This window comes from Cervus canadensis, chromosome 2 (genome assembly GCF_019320065.1).
Source record: "Cervus canadensis isolate Bull #8, Minnesota chromosome 2, ASM1932006v1, whole genome shotgun sequence".
Lineage (NCBI taxonomy): Eukaryota > Metazoa > Chordata > Mammalia > Artiodactyla > Cervidae > Cervus > Cervus canadensis.
The window spans coordinates 44,799,055-44,821,677 of NC_057387.1; positions in this window are offsets into that span (position 1 = coordinate 44,799,055).

The following is a 22,623-nucleotide window of genomic DNA, read 5'->3' on the forward strand; positions in this document are numbered from 1 at the left end:
GTGATAAACATGAAGGAGTACTTTTTGATTTAGGCAGTATTGGCTGTACCAATGTTACAAGTAGAAAGTGACCACAGTTACACTGTTTTCTACTTCTCCCTTTCCCTTCCTCTACCACTCAGTTTATGGTTTTAACTACTCTTGTGGTTAGTATTGTGATTTTAAACATTTATGGTTCTATACCTTAATTCATAAAATTTAGGCATAACCTACTGAACTCCCTTTATATCATATGAGAAGTGATCTCCCCTACATAATTCTCCATATCTCCTCATGCCATCTTCCAGTTGCAGTCAATTTTATAATTTCACATTCTAAGGGGCTGTATATTGTCACCCTGTTTATTTAACTTATATGCAGAGTACATCATGTGAAATGCCGAACTGGATGAAGCACAAGCTGGAATCAAGGTTTCAGGGAGAAATATTAATAACCTCAGGTATGCAGATGATACCACCCTTATGGCAGAAAGTGAAGAACTAAAGAGTCTCTTGGAAGTGAAAGAGGAGAGTGAAAAAGTTGGCTTAAAATTCAACATTCAGGAAACTAAGATCATGACATCTGGTGTCATAACTTCATGGTAAATAAAAGGGGAAGCAGTGGAAACAGTGAGAGATTTTATTTTTGGGGGTTCCAAAATCACTGCAGATGGTGACTGCAGCCATGAAATTAACAGACATCTGCTCCTTGGAAGAAAAGCTATGACCAACCTAGACAGTATATTAAAAAGCAGAGACATTACTTTGCCGACAGAGGTCCGTCTAGTCAAAGCTATGGTTTTTCCACTGGTCATGTATGGATGTGAGAGTTGGACTATAAAGAAAGCTGAGCGCCGAAGAATTGATGCTTTTGAACTTTGGTGTTGGAGGACTTTTGAGAGTGCCTTGGACTGCAAGGAGATCCAACCAGTCCATCCTAAAGGAAATCAGTCCTGAAAATTCACTGGAAGGACTGATGTTAAAGCTGAAACTCCAATACTTTGGCCACCCGATGCAAAGAGCTGACTCATTAGAAAAGACCCTGAAAGATCAGGAAAGATTTAAGGCAGGAGGGGAAGGCGATGACAGAGGATGAGATGGTTGGATGGCATCACTGACTCAATGGACATGAGTTTGAGCAAGTTCTGGGAGTTGGTGATGGACAGGGAAGCCTGGTGTGCTGCAGTCCCAGGGTCGCAAAGATTCGGACATGACTGAGTGACTGAACAACAACAACAAGGGGCCATTAACTTAAATCACTCTATGACTGTAAGCAAAGATTTTATTACCTTTAAATCTAAAATTTATAAACTAAAAACAGTGTTTATAATATTTATAGAATATATCCACTGATATTCAAATTGTATAATTTACTGCAGAGGAAAAAGTTTAACCCCAGGTGATTAAAAATTGTTGCTCAAAATGGAGTGTTTTAAGATTAAGTCAAATGGGTGTTGCTCTTTACAAAACACAAATTAATTATTGAAAAGCATACCACACCTTTTGTCTCCTAGAATAATTTTTCTTGTGCAACTTTTTGTGCTTTTCTAAATTTCTGATTGCTTTTTCTTTTCTTTATTGACAAAAGAATTTCACATTTCATATTCGTATTTTTTTAAAAGAATCTACTATCTTTCCGAAGTGATGCTTCACAGAGCCTTCTTCACTTCTGCATTAATTTAGACCAGTAGTTTTTAGTCTTAGTGTATAGATGCCATCCTGTAATTTTCTTACTTTTATATTTTGTATTAAGTCCATAACTCGTTAAAGCACATTTTTAAGCCTTCAAAAATTTCTTTTTTTTTTTTTTTTGTGGAATATATTTTTTGAGTTCTTACATGCATCCAGTCCCTGATTAGATATTGAATTCTAGTTTCCACTTTTAGATTTTGTCAAGCCCTCCACTATTGTTTTCTAATATCCAGAGTTTCTGAAACAATTCTGATTCCCACTTCTTTGTAGAGCACTTACTGTTTCTGTCTTTAGGATTTTAGAATTTTCCTTTAATCATTGTAGTTTTTGTATATCATGAGTTTTCTTCCACATATGTCTAAAAAAATTTCCCCCACTAATACTCATAGCATTTCAATATAGGCTCATGCCTCTATTTATTCTATTATTGCTTACTTATGTCATTTTTTTCATTGTCTTCTATCAATGTTGTGTTCTCACTTCTATTTTCCTTCATTATTTCTTTCATTCTTTCTCCCCCCTCCTTCTTCCTTTTCTTGCTCCCTCTCCTTCTTGCTTTTTATTTCTTACTCTCACTTTCACTCTTGCTCACCTTATTTCTTTGTTAATAGTTAGATGTTGCATGTCTTGAATCAATTTTTCATGTTTATTAACTACTTTTATCATATTTTAAGTCTACTTATCTTTTTGCATTATGTTCCTTGAAATTTCTTTACCTTTATCTTCTATACCATTGTTTGGTCTTAGATGATATTCATTTCAGCCTTTAGATATACTATTCAAATTTTTTTGAGCAATAATGTTGCAAATTTCCAGGAATAATTTTTTCTCAGTTGCTCTTTTCTCAGGAATTCTGATAGTATTTAATGGCCACAAGAGCCTCTCAAAAAATTTTTTAAGGATATTATTAGAATTTTACTAGCATCTTGAATTAATTTTGTTTCCTATAGTGTTAATTGTCTTGTTTGTTCCCTTGATTCTTTTTGGTGTGGTATATTTATCTCAAGTGTCTTTTTTTCCTTTAGTTTCCATTTCTAATAATGAATGGAGAATAAAGTTGGTTAACAGGTCAATGACATAAGTTTTCGCTTCTCTTCATTTCACAGCTATTTGTAAGGCCTCCTCAGACAACCATTTTGCCTTTTTGCATTTCTTTTCCATGGGGATGGTCTTGATCCCTATCTCCTGTGACTGTCACGAACCTCTGTCCATAGTTCATCAGGCTCTCTGTCTATCAGATCTAGTCCCTTAAATCTTTTTCTCACTTCCACTGTATAATCATAAGGGATTTGATTTAGGTCATACCTGAATGGTTTAGTGGTTTTCCCTACTTTCTTCAGTTTAAGTCTGAATTTGGCAATAAGGAGTTCATGATCTGAGCCACAATCAGCTCCTGGTCTTGTTTTTGCTGACTGTATAGAGCTTCTCCATCTTTGGCTGCAAAGAATATAATCAGTATGATTTCGGTGTTGGCCATCTGGTGATGTCCATGTGTAGAGTCTTCTCTTGTGTTGTTGGAAGAGGGTGTTTGCTATGACCAGTGCGTTCTCTTGGCAGCACTCCATTAGCCTTTGCCCTGCTTCATTCCGTACTCCAAGGCCAAATTTGCCTGTTACTCCAGGTGTCTCTTGACTTCCTAGTTTTGCATTCAAGTCTCCTATAATGAAAAGGACATCTTTTTTGGGTGTTAGTTCTAAAAGGTCTTGTAGGTCTTCATAGAACCGTTCAACTTCAGCTTCTTCAGCGTTACTGGTTGGGGCATAGGCTTGGATTACCATGATATTGAATGGTTTGCCTTGGAAACGAACAGAGATCATTCTGTCATTTTTGAAATTACATCCAAATACTGCATATCAGACTCTTTTGTTGACTATGACAGCTACTCCACTTCTTCTAAGGGATTCCTGTCCACAGTAGTAGATATAATGGTCATCTGAGTTAAATTTACCCATTCCAGTCCATTTTAGTTCCCTGATTCCTAGAATGTTGACATTCACTTTTGCCATATCCTGTTGGACCACTTCCAATTTGCCTTGATTCATGGACCTAACATTCCAGGTTCCTATGCAATATTGCTCTTTACAGCATCAGAACTTGCTACTACCACTAGTCCCATCCACAACTGGGTATTGTTCTTGCTTTGGCTCCATCCCTTCATTCTTTCTGGACTTATTTTTCCACTGATCTCCAGCAGCATATTGGGCACCTACCAACCTGGGGAGTTCCTCTTTCAGTACCCTATCATTTTGCCTTCTCATACTGTTCATGGCATTCTCAAGGCAAGAATACTGAAGTGGTTTGCCATTCCCTTCTCCAGTGGACCACATTCTGTCAGACCTCTCCACCATGACCCAACCATCTTGGGTGGCCTCACATGGCATGGCTTAGTTTCATTGAGTTAGACAAGACAGCGAAAAGCAAAGGAGAAAAGGAAAGATATTCCCATTTGAATGCAGAGTTCCAAAGAATAGCAAGGAGAGATAAGAAAGCCTTCCTCAGTGATCAATGCAAAGAAATAGAGGGAAACAACAGAATGGGAAAGACTAGAGATCTCTTCAAGAAAATTAGAGATACCAAGGGAACATTTCATGCAAAAATGGGCTCAATAAAGGACATAAATGGTATGGAACTAACAGAAGCAGAAGATGTTAAGAAGAGGTGGCAAGAATACACAGAACTGTACAAAAAAGATCTTCACAACCCAGATAATAACAATGAATGGTGTGATCACTCACCTAGAGCCAGACATCCTGGAATGTGAAGTCAAGTGGGCCTTAGAAAGCATCACTCTGAACAAAGTTAGTGGATGTGATGGAATTCCAGTTGAGCTATTTCAAATCCTGAACGATGATGCTGTGAAAGTGCTGCACTCAATATGCCAGCAAATTTGGAAAACTCAGTAGTGGCCACAGGACTGGAAAAGGTCCGTTTTCATTCCAATGTCTAAGAAAGGCAATCCCAAAGAATGCTCAAACTACTGCACAATTGCACTCATCTCACACGCTAGTAAGGTAATGCTCAAAATTCTCCAAACCAGGCTTCAGCAATACGTGAACTGAGAACTTCCAGATGTTCAAGCTTGTTTTAGAAAAGGCAGAGGAACCAGAGATCAAATTGCCAATATCTGCTGGATCATCAAAAAAGCAAGAGAGTTCCAGAAAAACATCTATTTCTGCTTTATTGACTACACCAAAGCCTTCGACTGTGTGGATCACAATAAACTGTGGAAAGTTCTGAAGGAGATGGGAATACCAGACCACCTGACCTGCCTCTTGAGAAACCTGTATGCAGGTCAGGATGCAACAGTTAGAACTGGACATGGAACAACAGATTGGTTCCAGATAGGAAAAGGAGTACATCAAGGCTGTATATTGTCACCCTGCTTATTTAACTTATATGCAGAGTACATCATGAGAAACACTGGTCTGGAAGAAGCACAAGCTGGAATCAAGATTGCCAGGAGAAATATCAATAACCTCAGATATGCAGATGTCACCACCCTTATGGCAGAGAGTGAAGAAGAACTAAAAAGCCTCTTGATGAAAGTGAAAGAGGAGAGTGAAAAAGTTGGCTTAACTAAGATCATGGCATCTGGTCCCATCATCTTATGGGAAATAGATGGGGAGACAGTGGAAACAGTGTCAGACTTTATTTTTGGGGGCTCCAAAATCACTGTGGATGGTGACTGCAGCCATGAAATTAAAAGACACTTACTCCTTGGGAGGAAAGTTATGACCAACTTAGAGAGCATATTAAAAAGCAGAGACATTACTTTGTCAACAAAGGTCCATCTAGTCAAGGCTATGGTTTTTCCAGTGGTCATGTATGGATGTGAGAGTTGGACTGTGAAGAAAACTGAGCGCTGAAAAATTGATGCTTTTGAACTGTGGTGTTGGAGAAGACTATTGAGAGTCCCTTGGACTGCAAGGAGATCCAACCAGTCCATCCTAAAGGAGGTCAGTCCTGGGTGTTCACTGGAAGGACTGATGCTGAAGCTGAAACTCCAATACTTTGGCCCCCTCATGCGAAGAGTTGACTCATTGGAAAAGACCCTGATGCTGGGAGGGATTGCGGGCAGAAGGAGAAGGGGACGACGGAGGATGAGATGGCTGGATGGCATCACCGACTTGATGGGCATGAGTTTGAGTCAATTCCGGGAGTTGGTGGTGGACAGGGAGGCCTGGCGTGCTGCGATTCATGGGGTCACAGAGTTGGACACGATTGAGTGACTGAACTGAACTGAACTGACATAAATTTATTTTACATAGACTGTAGAGGTTAACTGTTTTGACCATGGAATAAAACTTCCTGGCATAAAGTTCCTACTCAGCCACTTAAAAGCTGGGAGGGCTTGGGCTAGTCGCTACACCATTTGTGTACATCATCTGTAGGATGGGAAGAATTGTACCTACCTCATGGAGAATAAGAATTAAGCAAGTTAATATATCTAAAGCGTGTATAACAGTGCCTACACATGACAAGTGCTATTGCAAATGTTAACTCTGATTACAATTGTGCAGATCTATATGTAAACGTTTTCTTCCCTGAATGGGATTGCTGATTTCTAGCTCTGTCTCAATAACTATGCCTTGCAGATGAACAAACTTGTGTTTAGGAGAGCAGAGGAGCAGGTAGGCTGGAGCTGTGTGCGCAGGAATGAACAGGCATGCTTCACTTAGGGTATTTTCCCCAAGGTGAGTTGACTTCCCTGTCTCCTTTCCCCCTTTGTCCTATAGGTCCACATTGACTCCTGTCTTCACCTTCTCTCTACACTATCACCAGCTATGTTTACAGTTCTTGACTTTATTTTTTTGGGCTCCAAAATCACTGCAGATGGTGATTGCAGCCATGAAATTAAAAGAATCTTACTCCTTGGAAGGGAAGTTATGACCAACCTAGATAGGAGATTAAAAAGCAGAGACATTACTGTGCCAACAAAGGTCCATCTAGTCAAGGCTTATGGTTTTTCCAGTAGTCATGTATGGATGTGAGAATTGGACTATAAAGGAAGCTGAGCCCTGAAGAATTGATGCTTTTGAACTGTGGTATTGGAGAAGACTCTTGAGAGTCCCTTGGACTGCAAGGAGATCCAACCAGTCCATCCTGAAGGAGATAAGTCCTGGATGTTCATCGGAACGACTGATGCTGAAGCTGAAACTCAAATACTTTGGCCACCTGATGCGAAGAGTTGACTCATTTCAAAAGACTCTGATGCTGGGAAAGATTGAGGGCAGGAGGAGAAGAGGATGACAGAGGATGAGATAGTTGGATGGCATCACTGACTCAATGGACATGAGTTTGGGTAGGCTCCGGGAGTTGGTGATGGACAGGGAGGCCTGGTGTGTTGCGGTTCGTGGGGTTACAAAGAGTTAGACACTACTGAGTGACTGAACCTAACTGAACTGAACTGTTACTTTCAAGAAGAGTTTTCACTTTCTTCAGAGGATAACTGTGATTTTGGTACAAGCATATGCAAATTATTCAATATGGAGCAATTAAAGAGTTGGGATCCACCCTCCTGGACTTCCCAGGTGGCACTGGTGGTAAAGAACCCATCTGCCATTGTAGGAGACATAGACATGTGGATTCCATCCCTGGGTCAGGAAGATCCCCTGGAGAAGGGCATGGCAACCCCCTCCAGTATTCCTGCTTGGAAAATCCCATGGACAGAGGAGCCTGGCAAGCTACATTCCATAGTGTCACAGAGAGTCAGACATGACTGAAGTGACTTAGCACACACTCATCCAGTGTCCCAGGTTTTTTATAGGTAGTCCCTTAATAAGTAGCTATGCTTCCTTTCAAGGCTCCTTCCTCTCCACATACTGGATAATTCCAAGCTTGGAACCATTTCATATACACTCCCCAAAGAAATGAACTCCACTCAGTTTAAGCTCTTTCCTATGCAAGTTGTGTATTGTGACATCCTTCTTCATGTATTCACTCTACAAGTATTTATTAAATTTATACTATGTTTCAGGTGCAGTTTAAGAAGTTGGGGTCACAGGGATTTAAAAAAAAAACAAAATTGCCACTATTGTGAAGCTTAAAAGTAAGCAAATAAGTTCATTTTATATTGCTGAAAGGGCATGAAAAAAATAAAGAAGAATAGAAAGTGATAGGGACTTGGCATGGAGAGATGAGCATTGTTCTATATAGAATCTTCAGAAAAAGCCTGTCTTTTTGGAGATTGGCACCCTCTGAGTGTTGGGTGAAGCATGAGATTTAAAGGGATTAATACTAGAAGCAGACAGTTAAGAGGCTCTTCCAGGAGTCCTGATGAGAGATGATAGAAAATGTCTTTAGGCACTAAAATGTAAACTACTTGAGAGCAGGTGCTTTAGTCACTGTTGTTTTCTATTTTGCATAAAACAGCCTAACATATGATAAGTGCTCAGTAAAGATGTGTAGCATGAGGGCATGAATGACCAGAGCAGTTTAACAGCCCTAAGTTAGAAACAAGCCTGGTATTTTTTAAAAAAATATTTATTTTTATTTATTTGACGCCCAGACCCCATGTGTTAGGAGTGCTGAGTCTTAACCACTTGATCACCAGGGAAGCCCCAAGCTTGGTGTTTTTGATGAAGAACCAAAACACTAATGTTAGGAGGGCAGAGTATAAGTATCAGAGTATTTTAAATGAGGTCTGAGAACTAGAGAGAACCAGATATGTTACTAGAGAGAACTAGATATGTTACCAGAGAGTAATCAGAACCTTGTTCACCATGATGATAAGTTTGAATTTTATTCTGTGATGGGGAACTGTTGGGGGGTGGTTCTCAACTGTGCAATGCTGTGGTCTGATTTATAATCTGAAAAGATCAAACTCCCATGTGAAGAATGGACTGTATGTACAGGCACAAGAATAGAGGCCAAGACAAGTGTTAGGAGGTTACTGCAGAAGTCATGATGAGAGTGATATGGCTTGTATTAGCTAGTCACAATAGGGAGTGTGAGAATGGTTTGAATGAAGACTTATGATAAATGCACAACCAACAGAACACCCTTTAGGGTTGCAGTAGGAGATGGGGAAAGAATTTAAGATAACATCTAGAATATGGGGCTAAATATATGTGTGAAGGGTAGTGTCATTCATTGAAAAGGGAAAGAGAGAAAGGCTAGGTTTTGGTGAGGCAGGGAAATTAAGAGTTCTTGTTGTTTTTTGTTTGTTTGGTTTTAATTTTTTGAGGGGCCCTATTAGATTGGTTACCTATCGAGGTTGTTATGATGAGTAGACAATAGATACATGAATCAAGAACAAGGGAAGGCAGGTAAGGCTGAATACAAATTTGGCTCTTGGGGTAAGATGATACTTAAAGACATGAGAACTTTCTAACAAGTAGAGTAAGACAGAGGAGAAATCAAGAATGGAATCTTAGGGCTTTTCAACATTCAGAGAGATATGAATGTACTTTCAGTGCTCTATCTCCTCAAAAGGTGTTCTGTCCTAGTTTTCACAAAGGTGCTATGTCAGCACCTTGAATATGACCTTACCCATGTTTTGTCCTGAAGTTTAATAAAATGTTCAGTCTGCAATCAGTATTCTTAACCAATTTCAGTGCCAGTATGAATCTTTTTACTCTAAATGTTTACCATGAGGAATTTGAGAAAGAAAGGATGTAAAAATGTGAGCTCGGAAACTTCACTAGATTATTGAACAGTATCAATTTCTTCCGAGATCATCCACATTTTGATTAAAAAATAAAGAAATACTGCACTCAAGGGCTAATATTAATTCTGGAGACTTTGAATATCCTTATGACACTCGATATCTTCATGAAAGTGAAGAATTTCCACCTTCATATAAGTATCACATATCATTATCTGCGTAAGTGATTAAGGAAAGTTTGCAAGAAATAGCTAAGCAGCTGAAAAATTAATTTAAAAAATGTAATGCTGATAGTGTTACTCAGGCATCATCCACAAGTAGTAACAACCAAGCAACAAGAGGACATGTATTGTGTAATGTTTGAAATGACAAATCTTTATTAAGTTGTTGTATGGAGATCATCTGATCATCTTATGCTGTCCCTTATATATTTGTTATATATGAAATTATATTTTTCCATTCTGTTACTATCCCAAAGGTGGAAAAGCAAATAAATAAGACACACTATTCATATTGCCAGGGTTCTAAGATTATTATGATTTCCACTTGTTCATCTCAGAAAAAGGAGTTGTCATTCTGGTCTTCAGCTGGCTTCCTGGGTGAGAGGAACTGAAACACTGAAGTTAAGAGGCTCTTCCTCTTTAGATTCCTAGGAGCAGTGAGTAGAGTGAAGGTTAAAGGAATGATGAACAGATGTGAATTAAGGCAGTATTTTTGTCCTGGACCTGCCACTATTGTGTCGGGCTTCACTGCACTGTTGTTTTGCTAAGAAAGTCAGACTTGGAAATTGTTCCTTGTGTGGATCTATAGCGGGAAGGTTTTTTTTTTTTTTTTGACAGCACAAAAAGCTGCAGAACCACCAGTCACCCACCTTGCAGTTTGGCCCCGGTCTGTAGTTACACTCCTCATTCCTCTAATCAGATACTTTGGTGGTAATAGATGGGGCCAACGTCAGTGACTGGCTGTTGAAACAGAAGTAATAATAGCCAGAGCAGAGATAAATTTCACATTATTTATTATTAGTGAAGTACTTTGAGAATAACAGATGACAGGCTCTATGAGTTCAAATAATTCTGCTATTAGAAATCGGGTGTTAAATATATAGGCATGAGGAAGTCAGAAAAGAAAATGGATTCTAAGATCATAAATTCTATACTTTGTGGGAATTTGACACTGCCATCACTTGCTGGCATATATTGAAAATATTTAAGTGGCTGAACAATTATTTTAGCTGCTGACAAGTTGTGGGACTTAATACATAATAGGTGGATGATGGGATGGGATGTTATTGCTTTCAATTCGGTGGAACAAACAAAAGAAAATTTAGGCTTGTCATTGTGACATTCAGAGTTTTCCCCACCCCTTAAAATTGTTGCCTCTTGCCACACAGACACTGTTTCATGAAGTTTTGCTTTAAATTTAAATTTGGCTCTCTGCGTAGAATCACGGGAAGCCCACCCTTATGATCACTAATGGTGTCATGATAAACATTCGCAGCCCTGACTAACTGTGGCAGTCATTCTCCCCACTCTCTTTGAATTTGTTACATATGACTTTTGGTTCCTAATAGAAACCAAAAGAAAAAAGAGTATCATTTTAACCGCAGCTAAAAGACTAGAGGCGTTTGGTATTCTAAGAATGAGATGTCTTTTTTTGAAAAGTAAAGCTACTATAATTATTTTAGATTATAATATTGGCACAGAGAATGTAGTGCCAAAACATTCATATTGAAAATGTATATTATTGTATAATTAAGCCAGTTTAGAAACTTTAGTATAATACTCTATACTTACACAATATATTACCTCTGAGTTTCCCAGATTGTTCTACATACATACATATATTAGTTAAATCTCACAATGTCTTCATGAGAAAAGTATTATGTTAAAAGTCATTTTTATAGTGGTAAGAAAACTTGGGGGAGGAAAGTAACACAAAATTAGGAAGCAGTTTGGTGTTAAAACAGGTTTGGAATTCACAACTTCCAAGAATATTTTGGTAGTGTAGCAGTGATTTAGTTGTTAAGTTGAGACCAAATCTAGTGACCCCATGGACTGTAGCCTTCCAGGTTCCTCTGTCCATGGAATTCCCCAGGCAAGAATACTGGAGTGGGTTGCCATTTCCTTTTCCAGGGGATCTTCCCAACTCCTTTGTCTCCTGCATTGCAGGTGGATTCTTTATCACTGAGCCACCAGGGAAGCCCTTGAACATTTGTAGATATTTAAAACTATGGGTTCTCATGAACTGTGTGAGGGAGCAGATAGCTTCAGCAACTATTTAGAAGTTCTTTGACCTGGAATGGTTCTTAATGAGAGAGAGTTCATACAGTATCGGCTTCATAATTAGGCATAAAATTAGGCCCTAATTCATGGTGGGTTGCCAGTTGGTTCCAAATAGACAGCTAGACACTCTAATCTGTTTTAAATGTTTTACTTTATGATACTTCTCTGAAATGATTCACAAAGACATTAATAAAGTATATAATATGCAGCAGAAACACACAGTCTCAATATGTCACAATTGTAACCTTAATAATCCAGTAAATGTGTTTTCACATACAAATTTTTTTCACATGGAAAGAAAACATTCACTAACTTCATTTTATATGACCATTAACCTTACAAAACACTTTACATAAAATATTATGGTTTACTGCTAAATATACAAGATGAATCTAGAATTCCTGAGAAAAATGTGGAACCTCCTGGTAGTCACAACATGCCGTGAATATTTTCTCTCAGAGAGGAAAGCAATCTGATAAACTTCTTTATTTTAATATTATTGATATTTAATGTTACCCTTACCAGTGGTGTTTATACTTTGGAAGAAAATGAGCCAGAAGAGGATGTTCATGGAAGTTTTACCCTTTGTGGAGAGGATAATTGTAGTTGAGCAGTCTTTTGGGTGATTCAATGATTTAAAAGTGCTTGATTTTTACAATAGAATGCCTCTGAGAAGATATCCAAGAAAATTGTAGCTAGTGAACTAAATTCAGGTAATGGTGACTGCGGGGAGCAAGGGAGATGCTTTAAGAATTAACTCAAGTAATGCCTCAGTAATGCTGTTTGGCATATGTGTAAATGGCTGGAAAACAAATGCAACAACCATTCAAGTCTGAAATTCTGCTGTAAGCAAAAGAATTACTTGTTCGGAAAGAAAGGTTTAGATTCACAATGACTAAGGAATGGACTGGAAAACAGAGTTGAACTTTTAGTGAAAGTCACTCAGTCTTGTATGACTCTTTGAGATCCCATGGACTATATAGCCCATGGAATTCTCCAGGCCAGAATACTGGAGTGGGTAGCTGTTTCCTTCTCCAGAGGATCCTCCCAATCCAGTGATCAAACCTAGGTCTCCCACATTGCAGGCGAATTCCTTATCAGCTGAGCCACAAGGGAAGCCCCCCAGTACTGGAGTGGGTAGCCTGTCCCTTCTCCAGAGGATCTTCCCAACCCAGGAATCAAACCAGGGTCTCCTGCATTACAGGTGGATTCTTTACCAGCAGAACTACCAGGGAAGCCCAGACAACAGAATGTATTTTGCCATCTTGTCTCATTAAAAAAAAAAGTAAGAATGAAAGAGGATAATTTGAAAACATTTGTTCCCTTACAGATTCACTCTTATGCTCTAATATTCAAATACCTTATTTTAGAGACAAATAGATATTTATTAAAATGTGCTTTATTAAATTTATTAAAATGTGTTTAATTAAAATACTATAGAGAAATATAATATTATTTGGATTACTTTGTGTGTATGTTTATGTATGCATGTTTAGGGGAAAGAAGAGTGAAGGAAAGAGAAAATAAAAGAAAAGGATGGAGAAAAAAAAGGGAGAGAATGAATGGGCAAAGGATCCTTGACTCACTGTAATTTCCATAAATCGTATGTTGTTAGCAAATTTCTTCTGAGTACATTTTAATGTCTATTAATTGTTTTGAATACCTCAGATAGAAAAAAAATTTTTTTTAGGCTGTGCCTGAGCTATGGAAAGGGTTTATGACATTGTACAGAGACAGGGATCAAGAACATCCTCAAGAAAAAGAAATGCAAAAAAGCAAAATGGCTGTCTGAAGAGGCCTTACAAATAGTTGTGAAAAGAATAAAAGTGAAATGTATAGAAGAAAAGGAAAGATATACCCATTTGAATGCAGAGTTCCAAAGAATAGCAAGGAGAGATAAGAAAGCCTTCCTCAGTGATCAGTGCAAAGAAATAGAGGAAAACAATAGAATGGGAAAGACTGGAGATCTCTTCAAGAAAATTAGATACCAAGGGAACATTTCACGCAAAGATGGGCTCAATAAAGGACAGAAATGGTATGGACCTAACAGAAGCAGAAGATATTAAGAAGAATACACAGAGGGGAGGTCCTAAAATGGCAGAGGAATAGGACAGGGAGACCACTTTCTCCCTCACAAATTCATTGAAAGATCATTTGAAACCTGAGCAAATTCCACAAAACAACTCCTGAACACTGGTGGAGGACACCAGGCACCCAGAAAGGCAGCACATTATTTTCAAAAGGAGGTAGGACAAATTATAAAAGGTAAAAAGAGAGACAAAAGAGTTAGGGATGGAGACCTATCCCAGGGAGGGAGTCGTAAAGGAGAAGTTTTCAAACACCTGGAAACCCTCTCACTGGCAGGTCTGTGGGGTTTTGGAATCTCAGAGGGCAACATAACTGGGAGGAAAAAAAAGCAAATAAACCCACAGATTATGCGCCTAACCACAACTTCCAGCAGAGAAGTAGCCCAGACACTCACCAGCAAGCCGGAGCTGAACAGGGAGGCGTGGGCTGCATTGCTTAGGGTGGTAAGGACCAGGCCAAAATGCCCTGAGGACAATCTGAGAGACCTAACGTGAGATAGCAACCCAAACTGTGGGATAGCCAGAGAAAGAGAGAGAGAGAGAGAAAGAGATAAAGAAAGAGCCAGAACTTTCCTGTGAAAAGCTCTAACCTAAGGCACTGCCAGGCCTGCTCACAGAACAAAGGACTGAGCGAATACCAGAGGAGAGCTAACCGGCTGAGGACCAGCGCATCCCCCACTGGAGGCAGAGAGACAGGAGGGTGACAGCCAGAGCCAGAAGGCAACGGGCAATCTCGGCCCCAGAGACAGCATCCTCTACTAAACTGTGAGCAGGCTCCCAGTTGCTAACCAAGTTTTCCTGGGATCCTGGACAGTTGACATTCACCAGGAGGACTGCAGCCAGAGATCAGCTCTCCAGAGGATACACACGGAACACCTGAGACGGTGCTCCCACTGTTCACCCAGAAAACAGAGCAGCTGGGACTGGGGAGGTGATAAGATGCACCACCCACCTGGGGAGGGTGTGCTCACCAAGCACCTGGTCGCCTGAGCTGCTTGGACCTGGGAAGGACACAAAACTCAGGCCCAACCGAGTTTGTGCCTTTGTGGAGTACCTGAGAACCTGAACCTGGGTGGCTTAGACCTGGCAAGTGCATGCAACCCAGGGCCTGCTTTAGACAGTCCCCCTGCAGAGCAACCTGGAGCCTGAGCAGTGTAGACTGGGAAAGCACATGTGCTGTGAGCGGGGGAAAACTCAGTGTGGCTCAGACACTACGAGCACTTCCCACACATGCCAGTGATATTTGTTTGCAGTATTCCTCTCTCCCAACAGCACAACAAGTGAGCCTAAATAAGTGACCACTTTTGCCCCTTTGTGTCGGGGTGGATATTAGACACTGAAGAGACTTGCAAACAGAGGAAGCCAAGATAAAAAAAGAAGAGGGAACTGCTTTGGAAGTGACAGGTGCAACAGATTAAAACCCTGTAGTTAGCACCAACTACATCAGAAGGGGCCTATAGACCTTGAGAAGAAGTATAAGCTGTAACAAGGAACTATCTGAAATGGAATTGACTCCACACTGCCCTCAACAGCTTCAGAGAAATTCCCAGATATATTTTGCTATTATCATCTAAAAATTTTTTTAAATTTTTTTTAATTAAAAAAATTTTTTTTAAGTTCTTTATTACTTCTTTAATTTTCATTTTTATAACCTACTATTACCTTGCAAGAAAAAGATCCTGTTTTTAAAGCAAATTTCATATATTTTTTCAAGTTTTTGTGATTTTGTTTTGTTTTTAATATTGTATTTTTGAGAGTCTAACCTCTACTCTAGAATTTTAATCTTTGCTTTTTGGTATTTGGTATTAATTTTATACCATTAAGAATCCAATCTTCAGTACCTATTTTTACTTAGGGATGTGATTACTGGCATGATTGCCCTCTCCCCCTTTTGACTCTCCTTTATCTCCCCCAGGTCACCTTTATCTCTTTCCTCCACCTTGTTTTCTCTACCCAACTCTGTGAATCTCTTTGGGTATCCCGTGCTGTGAAGAACACTTAGGGAACTGATTACTGGCTAAATCTGTCACTATCCTTTTGATTACCCCTCTTTTCCATCTGGTCACCTCTATCTCATTCCTCCCTCTACTCTTCTCTATGTAACTCTGTGAATCTCTCTGGGTGTTCCAGACTGTGGAGAGCACATAGGGAATTGATTACTGGCTAGATTGCTCTTTACCCTTTTGATTCCCCCTCTTCTCCTCCTGGTCACCTCTATCTGCCTCCTCCCTCTTTTCTTCTCCATGTAACTCTGCAAAACTCTCTGAGTATCCCTCACTGTGGAGAATCTTTTCTCCATTAACCTAGATGTTTTATCATCACAGCTATATGGATGAAGAAGTCTTGAGGCTACTGTAAGAGTAAGACTGAAAACCAGAGGCAGGAGGCTTAAATCCAAAACTTCAGAACACCAGAAAACTCCTGACTCCAGGGAACATTAATCAACAAGAGCTCAACCAAAAGCCTCCATACCTACACTGAAACCAAGCCCCACCCAACAGCCAACAAGTTCCAGAGCAAGACATACCAAATTAATTCTCCAACAATGCAGGAACATAACCCTAAGCATTAAAATACAGGCAGCCAAAAGTCACACCAAACCTATAGACACCTCAAAACTCACTACTGGACACTTCATTGCACTCCAGAGAGAAGAGATCCAGCTCCACCCACCAGAACACTGACACAAGCTTCCCTAACCAGGAAACCTTGACAAGCCACTCGTCCAACCCCACCCACAGGGAGGAACCTCCACAATAAAGAGAAATCACGAACTTCCAGCATACAGAAGGGTCACCCCAAACACATCAATCTAAACAAGATGAAAAGGCAGAGAAATATTCAGCAGGTAAAGGAACATGATAAATGACCACCAAACTAAACAAAAGAAGAGGAGATAGGGAATCTACCTGAAAAAGAATTGAGAATAATGATAGTAAAAATGATCCAAAATCTTGAAAACAAAATGGAGTAACAGATAAATAGTCTGGAGACAGGAATTGAGATGATCCAAGAGATGTTTAACAAGGACCTAGAAGAAATAAAAAAGAGTCAATCAATAATGAAAAATGCAATAACTGAGATCAAAAACACTCTGGAGGGAACCAACAGTAGAATAACTGAGGCAGAAGATAGGATACGTGAGATGGAAGATAGAATGGTGGAAATAAATGAAGCAGAGAGGAAAAAAGAAAAAAGAATTAAAAGAAATGAGGACAACCTCAGAGACCTCTGGGACAATGTCAAACGCCCCAACATTCAAATCATAGGAGTCCCAGAAGAAGAAGACAGAAAGAAAGGCCCTGAGAAAATACTTGAGGAGATAATAATTGAAAACTTCCCTAAATGGGGAAGGAAATAGCCACCCAAGTCCAAGAAACCCAGAGAGTCCCAAACAGGCTAAACCCAAGGCAAAACACCCCAAGACACATATTAATCAAATTAATGAAGATCAAGTACAAAGAACAAATATTAAAAGCAGCAAGGGGGAAACAACAACACACAAGGGGATTCCCGTAAGGATAAAGCTAATCTTTCAATAGAAACTCTTCAGGCCAGAAGGGAATGGCAGGACATACTTAAAGTAATGAAAGAAAAACCTACAAGCCAGATTACTGTACCCAGCAAGGATCTCATTCAAATATGAAGGAGAAATCAAAAGCTTTATAGGTAAGCAAAAGCTGAGAGAAGTCAGCACCACCAAACCAACTCTTCAACAAATGCTAAAGGATCTTCTCTAGACAGGAAACACAGAAAAGGTGTATAAACTCAAACTCCAAACAACAAAGTAAATGGCAATGGGATCATACTTATCAATAATTACCTTAAATGTAAATGGGTTGAATGCCCCAACCAAAAGACAAAGACTGGCTGAATGGATACAAAAACAGGCCCTTATATATGCTGTCTACAAGAGACTCACCTCAAAACAAGGAACACAAACAGACTGAAAGTGAAGGGCTGGGAAAGGATATTTCATGCAAATGGAGACCAAAAGAAAGCAGGAGTAGCAATACTCATATTAGATAAAATAGACTTTGAAATAAAGGCCATGGAAAGAGACAAAGAAGGACACTACACAATGACCAAAGGATCAATCTAAGAAGAAGATATAACAATTATATATGTATCCAACATAGGAGCACCACAATATGTAAGGCAAATACTAACAAGAATGAAAGAGGAAATTAACAGCAACACAATAATAGTGGGAGACTTTAATACCCCACTCACACCTATGGATAGATCAACTGAACAGAAAATTATCAAGGAAACACAAAGTTTAAATGATTCAATGGATCAGTTAGACTTAATTGAAATCTATAGGACATTTCACACCAAAACAATGAATTTCACCTTTTTCTCAAGGGCACACGGAACCTTCTCCAGGATAGATCACATCCTGGGCCACACATCTAGCCTTTGTAAATTCAAAAAAAATTGAAATCATTCCAAACATCTTTTCTTGGATCACAATGCAGTAAGATTAGATGTCAACTACAGGAAAAAAACTATTAAAAATACAAATATATGGAGGCTAAACAATATGCTTCTGAATAACTAACAAATCACAGGAGAAATCAAAAAAGAAATAAAAATATGCATAGAAACAAATGAAAATGAAAACACAACAACCGAAAACCTATGGGATTCAGTGAAAGCAGTGCTAAGGGGAAAGTTCACAGCAATACAAACTTACCTCAAGAAACAAGAGAAAAATCAAATAAATAACTTAACTCTACACTTAAAACAACTAGAAAAAGAAGAAGTGAAGAGCCCCAGGGTTAGTAGAAGGAAAGAAATCATAAAAATTAGGGCAGAAATAAATGAAAAAGAAACAAAGGAGACCATAGCAAAAATCAACAAAGCTAAAAGATGGTTCTTTGAGAAGATAAATAAAATAGATAAAACATTAGCCAGACTCATCAAAAACAAAGGGAGAAGAATCAAATCAACAAAGTTAGAAATGAAGTCACAACAGACAACACAGAAATACAAAGATCATAAGAGACTTCTATCAGCAACTATATGCCAATAAAATGGACAACTTGGAAGGAATGGACAAATTCTTAGAAAAGTATAACTTTCCAAAACTGAACCAGGAAGAAATAGAAAATCTTAACAGATCCATCACAAACATGGAAATCAAAACTGTGATCAGAAATCTTCCAGCAAACAAAAGCCCAGGGCCAGACGGCTTCACAGCTGAATTCTACCAACATTTTAGAGAAGAGCTAACACCTATCCTACTCAAACTCTTCCAGAAAATTGCAGAGGAAGGTAAACTTCCAAACTCATTCTAGGAGGCCACCATCACCCTAATACCAAAACCAGACAAAGATGTCACAAAAAATGAAAACTACAGTCTGATATCACTGATGAACATAGATGCAAAAATCCTTAACAAAATTCTAGCAAACAGAATCCAACAACATATTAAAAAGATTGTAGCTCATGACCAAGTGGGCTTTATCCCAGGAATGCAAGCATTATTCGATATTTGCAAATCAATCAATGTGATACACCACATTAACAAATTGAAAGATAAAGACCATATGATTTTCTCAATAGATGCAGAGAAAGCCTCTGACAAAATTCAACATCCATTCATGATAAAAACCCTCTGGAAAGCAGGAATAGGAGGAACATACCTCAACATAATAAAAGCCATATATGATAAACCCAGAGGAAACATTATCCTCAATGGTGAAAAATTGAAACCATTTCCTTCCCCCAACTTCAGGAACAAGACAAGGGTGCCCACTCTCACCATTACTATTCAACATAGTGTTGGAAGTTTTAGGCATAAAAAGAAATAAAAGGAATCCAGATTGGAAAAGAAGAAGTAAAACTCTCAGTGTTTGCAGATGACATGATCTTCTACACAGAAAACCCTAAAGACTCCACCAGAAAATTACTAGAGCTAATCAATGAATATAGTAAAGTTGCAGGATATAAAATTAACACACAGAAATCCCTTGCTTTCCTATACACTAACAATGAGAAAACAGAAAGAGAAATTAAGGAAACAATCCCATTCACTATTGCAACAAAAAGAATAAAATCCTTAGGAATAAATCTACCTAAAGAAACAAAAGATCTATATATAGAAAACCATAAAACACTGATGAAAGAAATCAAAGATGACACAAAAAGATGGAGAAATATACCATGCTCATGGATCTGAAGAATCAATACAGTGAAAATGTGTATACTACCCAAAGCAATCTATAGATTCAATGCAATCCCTATCAAGCTTCCAACAGTATTTTTCAGAGAACTAGAACAAGTAATTTCACAATTTGTATAGAAATATAAAAAACCTCGAATAGCCAAAGCAATCTTGAGAAAGAAGAATGGAACTGGAGGATTCAACCTGCCTGACTTCAGACTATACTACAAAGCTATAGTCATCAAGACAGTATGGTATTGGCACAAAGACAGAAATATAGATCAATGGAACAAAATAGAAAGCCCAGAAACCCACACACCTATAGACACATTATCTTTGACAAAGGAGGCAAGAATATACAATGGAGAAAAGACAATCTCTTTAACAAGTGGTGCTGGGAAAACTGGTCAACCACTTGTAAAAGAATGAAACTAAAACACTTTCTAACACCACACAAAAAAATAAACTCAAAATGAATTAGAGATCGAAATGTAAGACCAGAAACTATAAAACTCCTAGAGGAAAACATAAGCAAAACAGTCTTTGACATAAATCACAGCAGGATTCTGTATGACCCACCTCCCAGAGTATTGGAAATAAAAGCAAAAATTAACAAATGGGACCTAATTAAACTTAAAAGCTTTTGCACAATGAAGGAAGCTATAATCAAGGTGAAAAGACAACCTTCAGAATGGGAGAAAATAATAGCAAACACAGCAACTGACAAAGAATTAATCTCAAAAATATACAAGCAACTCCTGTAGGTCAATTCCAGAAAAATAAGTGACTCAATAGAAAAAAAAAATGGGCCAAAGAACTAAATAGACATTTCTCCAAAGAAGACATACAGATGGCTAATAAAAACATGAAAAGATGATCAACATCACTCATTATCAGAAAAATGAAAATCAAAACCACAGTGAGGTACCATCTCATGCTGGTCAGAATGGCTGCTATCAAAAAGTCTACAAACAATAAATGCTGGAGATGGTGTGGAGAAAAGGGAACCCTCTTACACTGTTAGTGGGAATGCAAACTAGTATAGCCACTGTGGAGAACAGAGTAGAGATTCTTTAAAAAACTGGAAATAGAACTGCCATATGACCCAGCAATTCCACTACTGGGCATACAAGCTGAGGAAACTAGAATTGAAAGAGATAACGTGTACCCCAATGTTCATCACAGCACTGTTTACAATAGCCAGGACATGGAAGCAACCTAGATGTCCATCGGCAGAAAAATCGATAAGAAACCTGTGGTGTATATATACACAATGGAATATTACTCAGCCATTAAAAAGAATGCATTTGAATAAGTTCTAATGAGGTGGATGAAACTGGAGCCTATTATACAGAATGAAGTAAGTCAGAAAGAAAAACACCAATAGAGTATACTAACAAATATATATGGAATATAGAAAGATGATAACAATGATCTTATATGCGAGACAGCAAAAGAGACACAGATGTAAAGAACAGTCTTTCAGACTCTGTGGGAGAGGGTGAGGGTGGGATGATTTGAGAGAATAGCATTGAAACATGTATATTATCATGTGTGAAACAGATCACCAGCCCAGGTTCGATGCATGAGACAGGGTGCTCAGGGCTGGTGCTCTGGGATGACCCTGAGGGGTGGGGTGGGGAGGGAGGTGGGAGGAGAATTCAGAATGGGGAACACATTTACACCCATGGCTGATTCATGTCAATGTATGGCAAAAACCACTAAAATATTGTAAAGTAATTAGCCTCCAATTAAAAAAAAAAAGAATACACAGAAGAACTATACAAAAAAAATCTTCATGACGCAGATAATCACAATGGTGTGATTACTCACCTAGAGCCAGACATCCTGGAATGTGAAGTCAAGTGGGCTGTAGGAAGCATCACTAGGAATAAAGCTAGTGGAGGTGATGGAATTCCAGTTGAACTATTTCAAATCTTAAAAGATGATGCTGTGCAAGTGCTGTACTCAATATGCCAGCAAGTTTGGAAAACTTAGCAGTGGCCACAGGACTGGAAAATATCAGTTTTCATTCCAATCCCAAAGAAAGGTAATGCCAAAGAATGCTCAAACTACTGCACAATTGCACTCATCTCACACACTAGTAAGTAAATCTCAATTCTCCAAGCCAGCGCTTCAAGCAAATAACGTAACCATGAACTTCAAGTGTTCAAGTTGGATTAGAAAAGGTAGAGGAACCAAAGATCAAATTGCCATACAGTCTGCTGGATCATTGAAAAGCAAGTGAGTTCCAGAAAACTCTCTTTCTGCTTTAATTGACTATGCCAAACCTTTGCTGTGTGATCAACAATAAACTGTGGAAAATTCTGAAAAGAGATGGGAATTACCAGACCAACCCTGACCTGCCTCTTGAGAAAATCAGTATGCTATGCAGTCACAGGAACAATAGTACTTGGACCATGGACACAAAAGATTGGTTCCAAATCGGGAAAAGGAATACAATGCAAAGTCTGTAATTGTCACCCTGCTTATTAACTTATATGCAGAGTACATCATGAGAAACGCTGGGCTGGAAGAAGCACAAGCTGGAATCAAGATTGCCTGGAGAAATATCAATAACCTCAGATATGCAGATGACACCACCCTTATGGCAGAAAGTGAAGAAGAACTAAAGAGCCTCTTGATGAAAGTGAAAGAGGAGAGTGAAAAAGTTGGCTTAAAGCTCAACATTCAGAAAACTAGATCATGGCATCTGGTCCCATCACTTCATGTGAAATAGATGGGGAAACAGTGGAAACAGTGGCTGATTTTATTTTTCTGGGCTCCAAAATCACTGCAGATGGTG